The 13556-nt window shown below is 37.1% G+C and overlaps 1 protein-coding gene across 1 annotated transcript in view; it reads left to right on the top strand.

Annotated features, from left to right (window-relative positions):
• EXOC6B (exocyst complex component 6B) overlaps positions 1-13556 on the top strand; it is a 604019-nt gene that overhangs the window by 383174 nt on the left and 207289 nt on the right. The gene's annotated exons all lie outside the window — the stretch shown is intronic.

Raw genomic sequence — 13556 nt, forward strand, 5'->3', positions numbered from 1 at the left:
GTGTGTGTGTGTGTGTGTGTGTGTATTATGGGACCACACCGAGAGAGAGAGAGTGTGTGTGTGTGTGTGTTTGTGTGTGTGTGTATTATGGGACCACACCAAGCAGTGTCCAGAGCACTCCTGGCTCCATTTGGGCTACCTAAATATGCCATGAACCTGGCAACTGTCTTCTTACCCATTATACTAGCTTTCCAGCCCCTAACTTTTTATAAACCCTATATATTCTGCTGTCTCCACTTGATACATAAGATATATTATCATACTATATTATATTGTGTGGTGCTTTTAATATTAACCCAGGGTACAAGTTCTTTTGAAGGAGAACATCTTAAACTTTTTAAATATGCCCACCAGTGGGTAGGTATTATCTGGTAAATGTAGCACCTCCACAGTTTAGATCTAACAGGGACATTGACTCCAGCTCAGTCGACTGCCATCATGTGATCTCTTATTCTGATTATGACTCTTTCTGTACATTTGTTTTGCTCCCTATTCCCATTTCATTGAGAATGAGGTTGAGAAAGCACTAAAAAAGGTATTTATTCAAGCTCCCATGGAAGAAAATGTTACTGCTGGGGATCATTGAAGATATGTCATTCTAAACTGCATTTTTTCCTTCATTGACAAGATGGCAAGTTTGAACTCCAGCACATCAAGTGCACATGCTGTGGGGTGAGGAGTTCATAGTTAATTGAACAGGAATTTGCTATATGCCACTGTTTTGAAGTACTTTCATGGTGGTTTATAGCCAGAGTTTTAATATGTTTTAGTAAGTGCTTGAACTTCTCCAGACAAATAACACACGTTATTGGAAATCAGACACAGTACATGCTTACCCTCTCGGGGCTTCTCCTTCTTGGAATTAGGAACTGCAAGCTTGGTCCTCCTTAGTTTTTAAGCTGCAAAGGAAGTCCAAACTCTTCCATTTAAAAAAATTTTTTTTAAAGTACTGTGATTTACAAAATTATTCATGATTTAATTTTAGACATACACTATTTCAGCACCAATCTCATCACTCTCTTTCCACCTATGTTCCCAATCCTCCCCAACTCCTCATCCTCACTCTAGCCAAATTATCGTAAGAGGCACTTTTTAAGTTTTGCTATTACAGTTTGGGTCTCATGATTTCAGTTTTGTTGATATTATTTAGTTGTATCCACTTAACACCACCAAGGTACCTAGATTCCCTTAACCCCTGTCCCCTGTTACTTCACATCTGTCTTCTCCCCATCCACTCTATTTCTTTCCTTCAAACTCTTAAGAAAAACAGCCACCTTGTTTACTCGCAGTGGTCCTCAAACTATGGCCTACAGGCCACATATTGTATTTGTATCTGTTTTGTTTCTTCATTGCAAAATAAGATATATGCAGTGTGCATAAGAATTCGTTCATAAGTTTTGTTTTTACTATAGTCAGACCCTCCAATGGTCTGAGGGACAGTGAACTGGCCCCCTGTTTAAAAAGTTTGAGGACTCCTGCGAGAGTCACATATATATACACCAACAAAATTATATATTTTTAAAAGACTCTGTTATAAGAACAGTAAAATTCTATCTTTCTTTCATGTAGGTAGTTTGTCTTTACAGTATTCATGCAGTGGAGTGCTTTACCTAATCTTTAACTACTTCAGAGCTGAATCTTTTTCTACACAAGTGTTTGCGTAAATGTATTTTGTTTTGATGGATTACTAGTTTCGATATATGTTTCCTTTAATAGTTATGTATATAGCTAGGAAAATGTTCTTAAAAGGTGACAGGGATCTAGAGTTGAAGCTGTCTTGGAATAAGATATCAGCCTGAACCCTGCAGTTCACAGTCTAAGATGAATTGTAAAACATAGAATTGTAAAATTTTTATATTATCCCTACATGTAAACATAGATTTTACTAAAGCTGCAAATAATGTATTAATTTTTCTTCTTTAGATCTCTTATTTTTGCAGTCTTGTTGACTATCAAATTTCTGCAATTATAGCTCTTCACAGTGGTTTGTTTTAGTTAAATTGCTGAAACATTTCTTTTTAAAAAATTTTACTTCTTTCTCTCTCCCTTCCTTCCTTCCTTCCTTCCTTCCTTCCTTCCTTCCTTCCTTCCTTCCTTCCTTTTTCTTTCTTTCTTTCTTTCTTTCTTCTTCTTTCTTTCTTTCTTTCTTTCTTTCTTTCTTTTCTTTCTTTTTTCTTTCTTCTCTTTCTTTCTTTCTTTCTTCTCCTTTCTTTCTTTCTTCTTTCTCTTTCTTTCCTTTCTTTCTTTCTTTCTTTCTTTCTTTCTTTCTTTCTTTCTTTCTTTCTTTCTTTCTTTCTTTCTTTCTTTCTTTCTTCTTCTTTCTTTCTTTCTTTTCCTTTCTTTCTTCTTTCTTTCTTTCTTTCTTTCTTTTTCTTTCTTTCTTTCTTTCTTTCTTTTTCTTTCTTTCTTTCTCTTTTTTTTTCTTTCTTTCTTTCTTTTTTCTTTCTTTCTTTCTTTCTTTCTTTCTTTCTTTCTTTCTTTCTTTCTTTCTTCTTTCTTTCTTTCTTTCTTTTTCTTCTTTCTTTCTTTTCTTTCTTTCTTCTTTCTTCTTTCTTTCTTTCTTTCTTTCTTTCTTCTTTCCTTTTCTTTCTTTCTTTCTTTCTTTCTTTTTCTTTCTTTCTTTCTTTCTTTTCTTCTTTCTTTCTTTCTTTTTTCTTTCTTTCTTTCTTTCTTTCTTTCTTTTTTCTTCTCTTTCTTTTTTCTTTCTTTCTTTCTTTCTTCTTTCTTTCTTTCTTTCTTTCTTTCTTTCTTTCTTTCTTTTCTCTTTTTTCTAATAATTTTTATTTTGACCAAAGTGAATTACAAATCCTTTACAGTAATACATAGTGACATTGAATCAGGGGCATTCCCATCACCATTGTTGTCCCCCTCCACCCCTGTTCCAGCATGCATCCCATATTCCTCTCCTTTGCCCCCCGGGCTGCTAGAATATAAGTGGTCCCCTCTGTGTCTAGCTTGTTGTAGATTGGGTATCGATTCTGTTGTCATTGGCTTTGGATTTGGTGTTTAAATATAATCATTTTTTATTTCTATTCAAAGTTCATACAACTGTTTGCTCTTGGTACCCTCGATTATTTCCTCTCAATTTGTGAGGCGAAACAAGATGTTTCAAGTTATATGGTTCTGTTTGAAGTAAAGAAAAAATTAAAATGGGGCAAAAATTAAACAAGCAAACAATAGGAGGAATCCTTCTAGAAGCTTTAAATATCAATTTAAGAGAAGAAAAGGAAAGAGGAAGAAAACCATAACAACAATACAAAAAATAAAAATAAACAAAAAACCCGAAAAACACTACAGCAATAAAAACAACAACCACACAATAACCATGGTTCTGAAATAAAAACAACACACACACACACACACAAACAAACACCCCCAAAAAACTTTAATTTGTGCTTCTTTTTTTTTTTTTAAATAGACATAGTAAATATTGGGAGCTTAGAAAGGGGATTTTCTTGGCCTAAGAAATGACAGGGTTTCTTGAATACTGTCATGGGAATAACTACAGACTCCATATATGTTCTTTTCCTCTCCCCTAGGTTCTTTTGTGGTGTCTGGAAAATTTCCGCTCTGTTGTGGATGATAAAATCAGGCCTCTGTAGCTAGAGATGTTGGTATTTGCACAGGTCATAGGATGGAGCCTAGGATGGAGTCTTTCTTTTCACAGTTGTGTTCCATCACTGTTGTTTTAATCAGTCTTCTGTAGTTGGTAGTCTTGGTAGTCTTGGTTTTTGCACCGCTCCTAGGAGTCTTTTCTTGTTTCCAGATCTGCTCAGTTGCAGTTGTCTCAGTCAGACCTCTGGAATTAGAGATCTTGGTTGTTGTACAGGTCGTAGACCAAAGCCTAGATGAGAGTTTTTTTTATTGGTTCTGGGATAGGATCTGCCCAGTCATGGTTGTCACAGTCAGTCTTCTGTAGTTAGTGATCTTGGCTTTTGCACTGATCAAAGGATGGCATGTCTTCTGATTCCATCTTACTGTTAGGTGATTAGATAGGATAACCTGGTCTTAGACCAAGTTGTTGCCATTTTCTCATTTCAAGATGTCATATCAAAACTTGTGCATGTTGGTGTCAAGGCAGTATTAAGAATATCCCAGAGGGAGTTTGGTTCTTAGAGCAGTTGCAGAGAACTATATTGGTTCTATGTCTGAGATCTAGGGTTCAGGGTTGGATGGTCGCTGTCTAATCACATGGAGTCTAAATTGGGTCCACATGACATATGTTCAAGATGGGAGGTTCCCCTGTATTGTAAAGTATGTGAATTTTTATCCCTAGTACATAAGAACTTTTTTCTACACGTAAAGTTTCTCCTTTTTTAGTATGCCTTTGTAATAAGAAATAGTGCTATATTGCATTGCTGTTGCATTTGGGGATGAGAATGTCAGGCTCCATCATCTCTGTGCCCTTGTTTTGACCTGAATTTTTATCCTAGGCAAGACTTTTTCTTGTAGTTTTTTGTACCAAGCAGAATCAAAACAGGTGAAGTTAAGGAAGAGAACAAAACAAAAATAAGACCTATATATAATATATATATATAAAGAAAAAAAGAAATAAAAATGAGTTTAAAAAAAGTAATTAAGGGAACAAAGTGATGGCAGGAGACTACCTCACATTTGGAGATAAAAAGGTTAAGAAGTAGTATTTATAGAGTTCTTAAACTTATAAAGGAAATATAGGCTTCCCTATTGTCTTTTGAGATATTCCTGTTGGGGGTGGAATCCAGGGCACATTTTCGTCACACACCCTGGTCTTGTTGAGTTTGAGAAATGATTTGTGGGGCCGGAGAGATAGCATGGATGTAGGACGTTTGCCTCGCATGCAGAATGATGGTGGTTTGAATTCCGGCATCCCATATGGTCCCCCGAGCCTGTCAGGAGCGATTTCTGAGCGTAGAGCCAGGAGTAACCCCTGAGCGCTGCCGAGTGTGACTGAAAAACCAAAAAAAGAAAGAGAAGAGAGAGAGAGAGAGAGAGAGAGAGAGAGAGAGAGAGAGAGAGAGAGAGAGAGAGAGAGAGAGAGAGAGAAATGATTTGTGGCAGAACAGGTTCGGGTAGAGTTCTTGCACTGGAGATCCTTCTGGAGCTGAGTCTGTTATCAGGCAACAGTCCACATTTGAGGGGGGGGGTGAGAAGAAGGGCCACAGAGCATGAGTCAGCAGGGGTGTTGGCTATAGTTTCTTTCTTTCTTTTCTTTCTTCCCCCTTCCCTTTCTCCCTCCCACCCTCTTTCACCCTCCCTTCCTGAAGCACTGTGATTTTCTTTTTATTTATTTATTTATTATTTATTTATTTATTTATTTATTTATTTATTTATTTATTTTGGGTTTTGGTTTTGGGGCCACACCCGGCGGTGCTCAGGGGTTACTCCTGGCTGTCTGCTCAAAAATAGCTTCTGGCAGGCACGGGGGAGCATATGGGACACCGGGATTCGAACCAACCACCTTTGGTCCTGGATCGGCTGCTTGCAAGGCAAACGCCGCTGTGCTATCTCTCCAGGCCCAGCACTGTGATTTTCTATACTATTAATGATACGGTTTCATTTATATAATGTTCTAATATCACACCCACCACCATTGTGGCAACTTCCACCATTGTCTCATCATCTCCTCCAACCCATCCCCATCCCCCCCCATTCTATTTATATATTTTTTTCTAATAAATATATAGTTTTTATTTTGATCATATTTGGCTTACATATCTGTTCAAGTCAGCCCCTGAAGAGGTTGACTGATGGAGGGATGGAGGATGAGTCCTTTCTCCTCCAGCTCGGACCACACGTCTGTTACCCTGTTCAGTTGAGGGCTCTGAGGTGAATGCGGCTGGAAGAAAGCCAACAGGCAGTCAGGCTACCGAAGAAAACAGCTCTTTATTCCGTGAAGAGGCCGAAGCCAAAAGGCCCAAGACTAGGCCCCAGGAAAACAAGCCTCTAGCCTTCCACAGACCCTTGCTTTTATCCCCTAAGATTAAGGTACCACCCAATGGTGGGATCAGGTACCACCCATTGGTGGGAGTAGAATCAGGTAACACCCTAGGGTGGGAGCAGAATGTCAGGTCACACCCTAGGGTAGGGCACAATCACTGATCAGGGTAGGGTCAGTAACATAATAATCCCATTAAAATATTTACATACACAACAATTCCCCCATTTGTTTTTAGTAAACAAACAATATTGTCTACAATTATTAAAGGAAAAACTAGTCAAATAAAAGAGTGGCTGTTTGCATGAGCGCATCATAGGAAAATGTAAAGAAAAACTTCTAACCTAAACACAGGGAGTCTAAAACCAGAAACATGTATCAAGGAATCAACTATAAGCTCCTGAGAAGATAAATCTACGGTGTACATAGATCCTTCGAAGAGATGCCAGAAAGGTTGTGTAGCGGGCTAGAAGAAGCGCCTTTTCTTTATTTGTTGTTGTTGTTGGTTTTTGGTATTTGGTTTTTGGGTCACACCTGGAATCGCTCAGGACTTACTCCTGGCTCCACACTCAGAATTAGCTCCTGGGATGTGGGGATTCAAACCACCTTCCTTTTGTTTCTAAGGCAAAGGCCTTAACTGCTATGCTCTCTCTCTCTCTGGCCCCTAATTGATGCATATGTAAACATTTTAATGGGATTATTATGTTACTGACCCTACCCTACCCTACCCTACCCTACCCATTGATTGTGCCCTACCCTAGGGTGTGACCTGACATTCTGCTCCACCCTAGGGTGGTACCTGATTCTGCTCCCACCAGTGGGTGGTACCTGATCCCACCATTGAGTGGTACCTGATTCTGGGGTACCTGATTTTGGCTTCGGCCTCTTCACGGAATAAAGAGCTGTTTTCTTCGGAAGCCTGACTGCCTGTTGGCTTTCTTCGAGCCGCATTCAACTCAGAACCGCCGACTGAACAGAGTAACAGACGTGTGGTCCGAGCTGGAGGAGAAAGGCCTCATCCTCTATCCCTCCATCAGTCAACCTCTTCAGGGGCTGACTTGCAACACATATCTTTCACATTAGTATTTTATGTACATATTAACAATGAATCAGGGGAATTTCTCTCTTTTTTTAGTAAACATCTTTTTTTAAGCACCATGATTACAACAAGCATGTTTTTAGTTGGGTTTTATTTATAGTAAACAAAATACAGAGGGGCCAAAGCAATAGCACAGCAGTAGGGCATTTGTCTTTCATAAGGCAGATCCAGGACTGACGTCATTTAAATTCCTGGTCTCCCATATAGTCCCCCATGCTAGGAGCATTTTCTGAGTGCATTGCCAGGAGTAACCCCTGAGCATAAACGGGTGTGGCCCAAAAACCAAAATTAAAATTAAAATTAAAATTAAAAATGCAGAACATGCCTCTTCACCAGTACAACGTTCCCGCCACCAGTACCCTCCATCTCCCTCCTCTCCCACCCATTGCCTATATTTAAGACAGGCATCTATTTCTCTCATCTACCATTGTCATGCTAGTTGTAAGTGTAATTATTTCTTTAACTGAATTCATCACTCTTTGTGGTCAGCTTCATATCGTGGGCCAGTCCTTCCAGCTCTCATCTCTATTGCCTCTGGGCATTATTATAATAATGTATTTTATTTTTCTTAAATTTTATAGATGAGTGAGACTATTCTGTGTCTACCTTCTCCCTCTGACTTATTTCACTCACCATAATAGTTTTCATATCCATCTGTGTATAGGAAAATTTCATGACTTCATTTTTTCTGATGGCTGCACAGTATTCCAGTTTGTATATGTCCACAGTTTCTTTAGTCACTCATCTGTTATTGGGCATCTGGGATGTTTCCAGATTCTGGCTATTGTAAATAGCAATAAATATAGGTGTGCAGAAGGCCTATTTGTGTTGTGTTTCTCTCTCTTCGTGAGTTTTGCTAGTAGTTTATCAATCTTATTTATTTTTTCAAGGAACCAACTTTTGCTTTCAATGATCTTTGGGGTTCTTTTGGATTTCCACTCATTAATTTCTGCTCTAAATTTTTTTTATTTCCTTCTTCCTACTTATTTTGATTCTATTTTGTTGATCATTTTCTAATTTTATAAGCTGTGTGAGTAAACTAAGTATGTAGGCTCCTTCTTTCTTCCTGATGTGTGCTTGCTAAACTATAAATTTTTCTCTTAGTACCACTTATGTTGTCTCCCATAAATTCTGATAATTTCTGCCTTCATTAGCACTTGTTTCCATAAATCTTTTGATTTCCTCTTTGATTTTATCCCTGACACACTGGTTGTTCAGTAGTGAGCTGTTTAATTTCCAGGTGTTAAAGTTTATCTTGTGTCCCTTTGTAGTTCACTTCTAATTTCAGTGCATTGTGATTTGAGAAGGTTGTGTGTATGATTTCTATCCTCTTGTTTTTATGGATTTATGTTTTATGGGCCAGCATGTAGTTTATACATTTGAGAAGAATGTGTATCCAGTTTCCTAGGGATGGAATGCCCTAGTATATATATACTAGGCCACTTTCATCCATTTCTCTTTCGGAGCTATGATATTCTTGTGGGGTTTCATCCTGATTAACGAATAAAGGGTTGACAGGACAGTGTTACGGTCTCCCACTATTATTGTGTTGCTATTGATGTCTTCTTTCAAATTTGTCAGCAATATTAAGTATTTTGCTGGTCCCTCATTGGGCATGTATAAGTTTAGGAGTGTGATTTCTTCCTAATGTACATATCCCTTGATTATTATAAAATGTTCTTTTTTGTCCCTTATAAAACTTTTCTGATTCTAAAGTTTGTGTCATCTGATGATATTAATATGGCCACTCCACTTATAAGGGAGTTTTGTGCTTGGATGATTTTTCTCCAACCTTTGATTTTGAGTCTATGTGTGTTATATATATTCAAATGTGTTTCTTGTTGGCAGCAGAATGTTGGATTCAGCTTTTTGATTTATTTTGCCATTCAGTCTCTTAACTGGTCCATTTAGTCCATTGACATCGAGAGATAATTTTTATGGGGTATTGTGTCATTTTTGTATAGAAGTTTGGTGTGTGTTTAGCTATTTTGTCTTAAAGTATTATCTTTCAGTTTTTGTTTTAAAGCTGGTTTTGTCTGTAAAGTTACTGTATCCATGAAACTGTGTATCTTCCTTCAAATCTGAAGTGAGTCTGGCTGTGTGAAGTATTCCAGTGGAAGCATTCATTTCATTAGTTTTGTCACTGTACCCCACCAATGCCTTGAGGGTTTGTAACAGGTCTGCTGTAAATCTTAAGGATGCTCCTTTGAATATAATTTCCCTTTTTGATCTTGCCGCTATCAATATATTATCCCTATCTGTAGGGTTCTTCATTGTGACTAGGATGTGTCTTGGTGTGCTTTTCTTCAGGTCTCTTTTAGGTAGTACTCTTTGGACATGCAGGATTTGATTGCATACAGTCTTTAGCTCTGAGAGTTTCTCTGATATCCTTGACTGTTGATTATTCCTGGGGATTTTCTTCCTCCTAGTATTCTTTTTTTAAAAAAATATTTATTTAAGCACCATGATTATCAGCAGGATTATAGTTGTTTCAGTAATAAACAGTATACCCCCCTTCACCAGTGTAACATTCCCATCACCAATGCCTCCCATCCTACCACCACCCCTTTCTGTATTTGAGACAGGCATTCTACTTCTCTCATTCTTTAACATTATCAGGCTAGTTATTTATTTCCCTAACAGCATTCACCATTCTTTATGGTGAATTTCAAATTGTGAGCCAGTTCTTTTGGCCCTTCCAGCCCTTAACTCTATTGTCTCTGGGCCTTATTACAATAATGTCTTTAATTTTCTTTAAAACCCATAGATGAGTGAGACTATTCTGTGTCTCTCTCTCCCTCCACTTTATTTCACTCAGCATAATAGATTCCACGTACATCCTCATATAGGAAAATTTCATGACTTCATCTCTCCTGATGGCTGCATAATATTCCATTGTGTATATGTACTACAGTTTCTTTAGCCGTTCTTCTGTTGAAGGACATCTTGGTTGTTTCCAGAGTCTGGCTATTGTAAATTAGTGCTGCAATGAATATAGGTGTGAAGGAATTTTTGAATCGTATTTTTGTGTTTCTTGAGTATATTACTAGGAGTGGTATAGCTAGATCATATGGGAGCTCAATTTCCAGTTGTTTTTTTTTTTTTTTTTTTTTTTTTTTGAGGAATCTCCACATTGTCTCCCACTAGTATTCTTAAGTTCCACTCTGTAGACCAATTCTCAGGTTCAGTTTTCTTTGCCAATTTGTTATTCCCGTACTGTGTTTCTTTATATCCCACTTATGAGACTTAACTCTGTATCTCTCCCTTTCTTGATGACTTCATTTAGCTTGAATACCCTCCAGTTCCAGCTATATATTATCAAATCACATGGCTTTAAATTTTTCTTATAACTAATTAATATTTCATTACCTTTATTTATTATAGTTTCTTTATCTAAACATCTGTTCTTAGTCAGACTCCTCTCCCCCATATCTTGCCTATTTGCGCTCAATAGCTTCATAAAAGCTACATGAAATGTGGAATCTCATGGGGATTTTGTTGTTTATTTGTTTTTTTTTTATTTTTTATTTTTGGGGGTCATACCTAGTTATGCCCAGGGATTATTTCTGTTTTGCATTCAAGACTCATTCAAGGTAGTGTTCAAGGAATCATATGGGATGCCATGGATCAAACTCATGTTGAACTTGTGCACAGCAAGAATCCTACCTGCTGTGTTATCTCTCTAGCCCTTCAATGTTATTTTAAACTTTACCAAAGACGTTTTTATGTTCTATCTTTAAGTTATCTATAACTTAATTTATTTTGTACTTTGAATATAGCTTTTGCTTATGGTTTTATGGCATCTTTGTATTAATATAAAATATTGAGTCCTTAATGAATGAGAGTAGAATGCCTGTCTCGACTACAGGCAAGGGGTGTGGGTGGAGGGATATGGGGTGCATTGGTGGTGGGACTGTTGCACTGGTGAAGGGGATGTTCTTTTTGAGACTAAAACCCAATTACAGTCATGTTTGTAATCAGGAATTTTAATAAAGATAAAAAAATAAAAAATAAAATATTGTGTCCTAGGTTTTGAGATGTGGTGAGGCCTTCCTCGGTTTGGCCCTTTTGCTAAGGGTCTATAGTTTTCAGGGTGACAATGGAGAAATGATTCCCAGGAAGTCAGATGAAGATTCAGGAGATATCCAGCTTTATTTCATGGACCTAACCACATGGGCATTTCTCCACGTGGCTTCTAAACTAAGCTTTATTAAGCAGCTTTTATCAGCTGGCCTCCATCCATTGGCTGCTTCTGCTCTTCCTCCCCTCCACCCAGGCAACCCCTTAATTGCCAATCACAAACCCCTCCCATTTGTGGGTGAGTCTGACCATTCAGGTGAGATTAGCATATAAAATTAGGGTAGGGGTAACAACATTCTATTTAATTTCAAATTATGTTTCAAGTGAATTGAAACATCCAATTCATTTAAAATGTTTTAAAATTCCATAGGTATATCATGGTAGCAGATTCTAATTTTCCAAAATTTGAAATTTGCTTATAAACTAGAATTGTACCATTGGCAACTAATGCTGTCAGTAGTGTTACTCAAGTACCAGATTTGTTTCTATTATCTTTACTAAAATTGTTTTTGAAAGCTTAAACCCAAATAATTCTAATTTGTCTGTTGGTTCTTTTTTCAATTGAAAAGATGGTTCTTTAATAAAAAATGTATTAGTGTCATAATCCCACCAATGCTTTTTCTTTTGATAATCATCATACTCTGACATGCAGCATTGGTACTTTCCTCCCCCTCTCTTTCTCTCTCTCTTTCTCTCCTTTCTTTTATGACACTGTGTTTTGCACTGTTCATGAAGGAGTGCCCTGCATGCCACTATTCCCCTTTCAGCTCCCAGTTCTTATCCAGAGTGATCAATTCCAATTGTCATTGTCATAGTACACCCTTCTCTACTCACCACTCTTTGTGGCAAGGTTCCTACCATAGACTGGTCCTTTGGATCATTATCTCTATTGTGACTGATTTTTTTTTTTTTTTTTTGGTTAATGGTTGCAGGCTGAATGTATTATATTTAGGGCAATGGGTATTTTCTATATTATCTTAAAATCATGAAAATTCTATAAAAATAGCACGTAGTGAACATTTAATAATATTAGTTAAATATTTTAATAATTATGTCTTATATATTAGAATATATATTATCCATTATATAAAATACCTCTGTAATACCTGCAAGGAAATAATTGGCTATTTTGAGATTATTAAATGAATAGTGTTGATACGTTTGCAGCCTTGTCGGTGGTAAAGGAAATATGAGATGTTAGTTCCTGAGGGGACTTTTAATTGTGATCTTTCTTTAGGATTTCCCTTTCCTATACTACTGGTCCATAGGGATCCTTCCAGTGTTTTTGTTTATCTCTTCACCTTCCTATTGTAACCTGGCTCCCAAGTGTAGGACCGAGACCTGGTCTAATGAGCATAAGCTTTACAGCGTGTTGAGTTTCAACAAGTAATTGTTAATACTCTTAGTTCAGACTGATGCTGATGGACAGCCCGAGTCCACTACGGATGACATTGCTCTGTGATTAGCCCTAATGATGCCTATTGTGGTCTTGAAAAAAGTGGCACAATTGTATGACTGAAGCTAAATGTCTAATGTCTTAAGTCACAACTGCCTTAATGACTTTGTGTCAGATCCAGTGGTTTCCTCTAATTATGTAGCATTTCATCTGTTTTTGATCGAAAAACCACAACTACACAAACCACCAAACCACAATGTCTTTGTGGAAAATTCAAATATATTTACTTGCCATATGACTCACCTTGACAGTTTTTCTATGGGTTATAAGAAACCTGTCTCACTGCAAATTCTTTTGCTATTTTTTTTTAATATGTGAAAGTCACTTGCCTGCCTTTTAATGTGTCTGTGCTCTCTGCAATATAAGCTTTTAGAACACTGGTAAACTTTTCAGGCTGTCTCTCATTTTATTGCGTCTGAATAGATAGATATTTGGCTCGAGTTCTTCTAGTTTCAATGCCCTGGAGGCATCTGAAAAGTGATCTTGTCCAAATACCAGAGTTCAACTTCTTTTTCCTCTTTCTTTCAGATCTGTTTTCAGTCCATTTTCCCCTCCCGGTGTTAACAGGATATATATTATATATATATTGGGGATTCTGCCATGATTTTCTCTAGTGATGATTTTGTCTATTATATTTTTCCAAAGAATATACTTTCAAATTCTCATAGGAAGAAAACATTGGTAGCCCACTACTAAAGGATATTGTTTCCAGTTCTTACCTGTATTTTCTGCTTTTAGAGTAAAATTTGAAGATCCAATGGTTCTGTTTCCTCTTCCAAAAGTAGGAAAACTAAATGCTTAGGGGAAAAGAAAGGTTGTTATATGGAAGATGGTTTAAACCTATTTTGAATGCCCCTAATACTAAAAATTAGAGAGAAGTCAATTAAATGGAGCATAGACTGATTCACGTTTAGTTTAGAACAGATGATTTTAATGGGATGTTGTAATTATAGGACAGTCAGTGTTAGACTCTTCCAGTTCTTTAGATTCATGATCCTATAAAA

This window comes from Suncus etruscus, chromosome 12 (genome assembly GCF_024139225.1).
Source record: "Suncus etruscus isolate mSunEtr1 chromosome 12, mSunEtr1.pri.cur, whole genome shotgun sequence".
NCBI classification, from domain to species: domain Eukaryota; kingdom Metazoa; phylum Chordata; class Mammalia; order Eulipotyphla; family Soricidae; genus Suncus; species Suncus etruscus.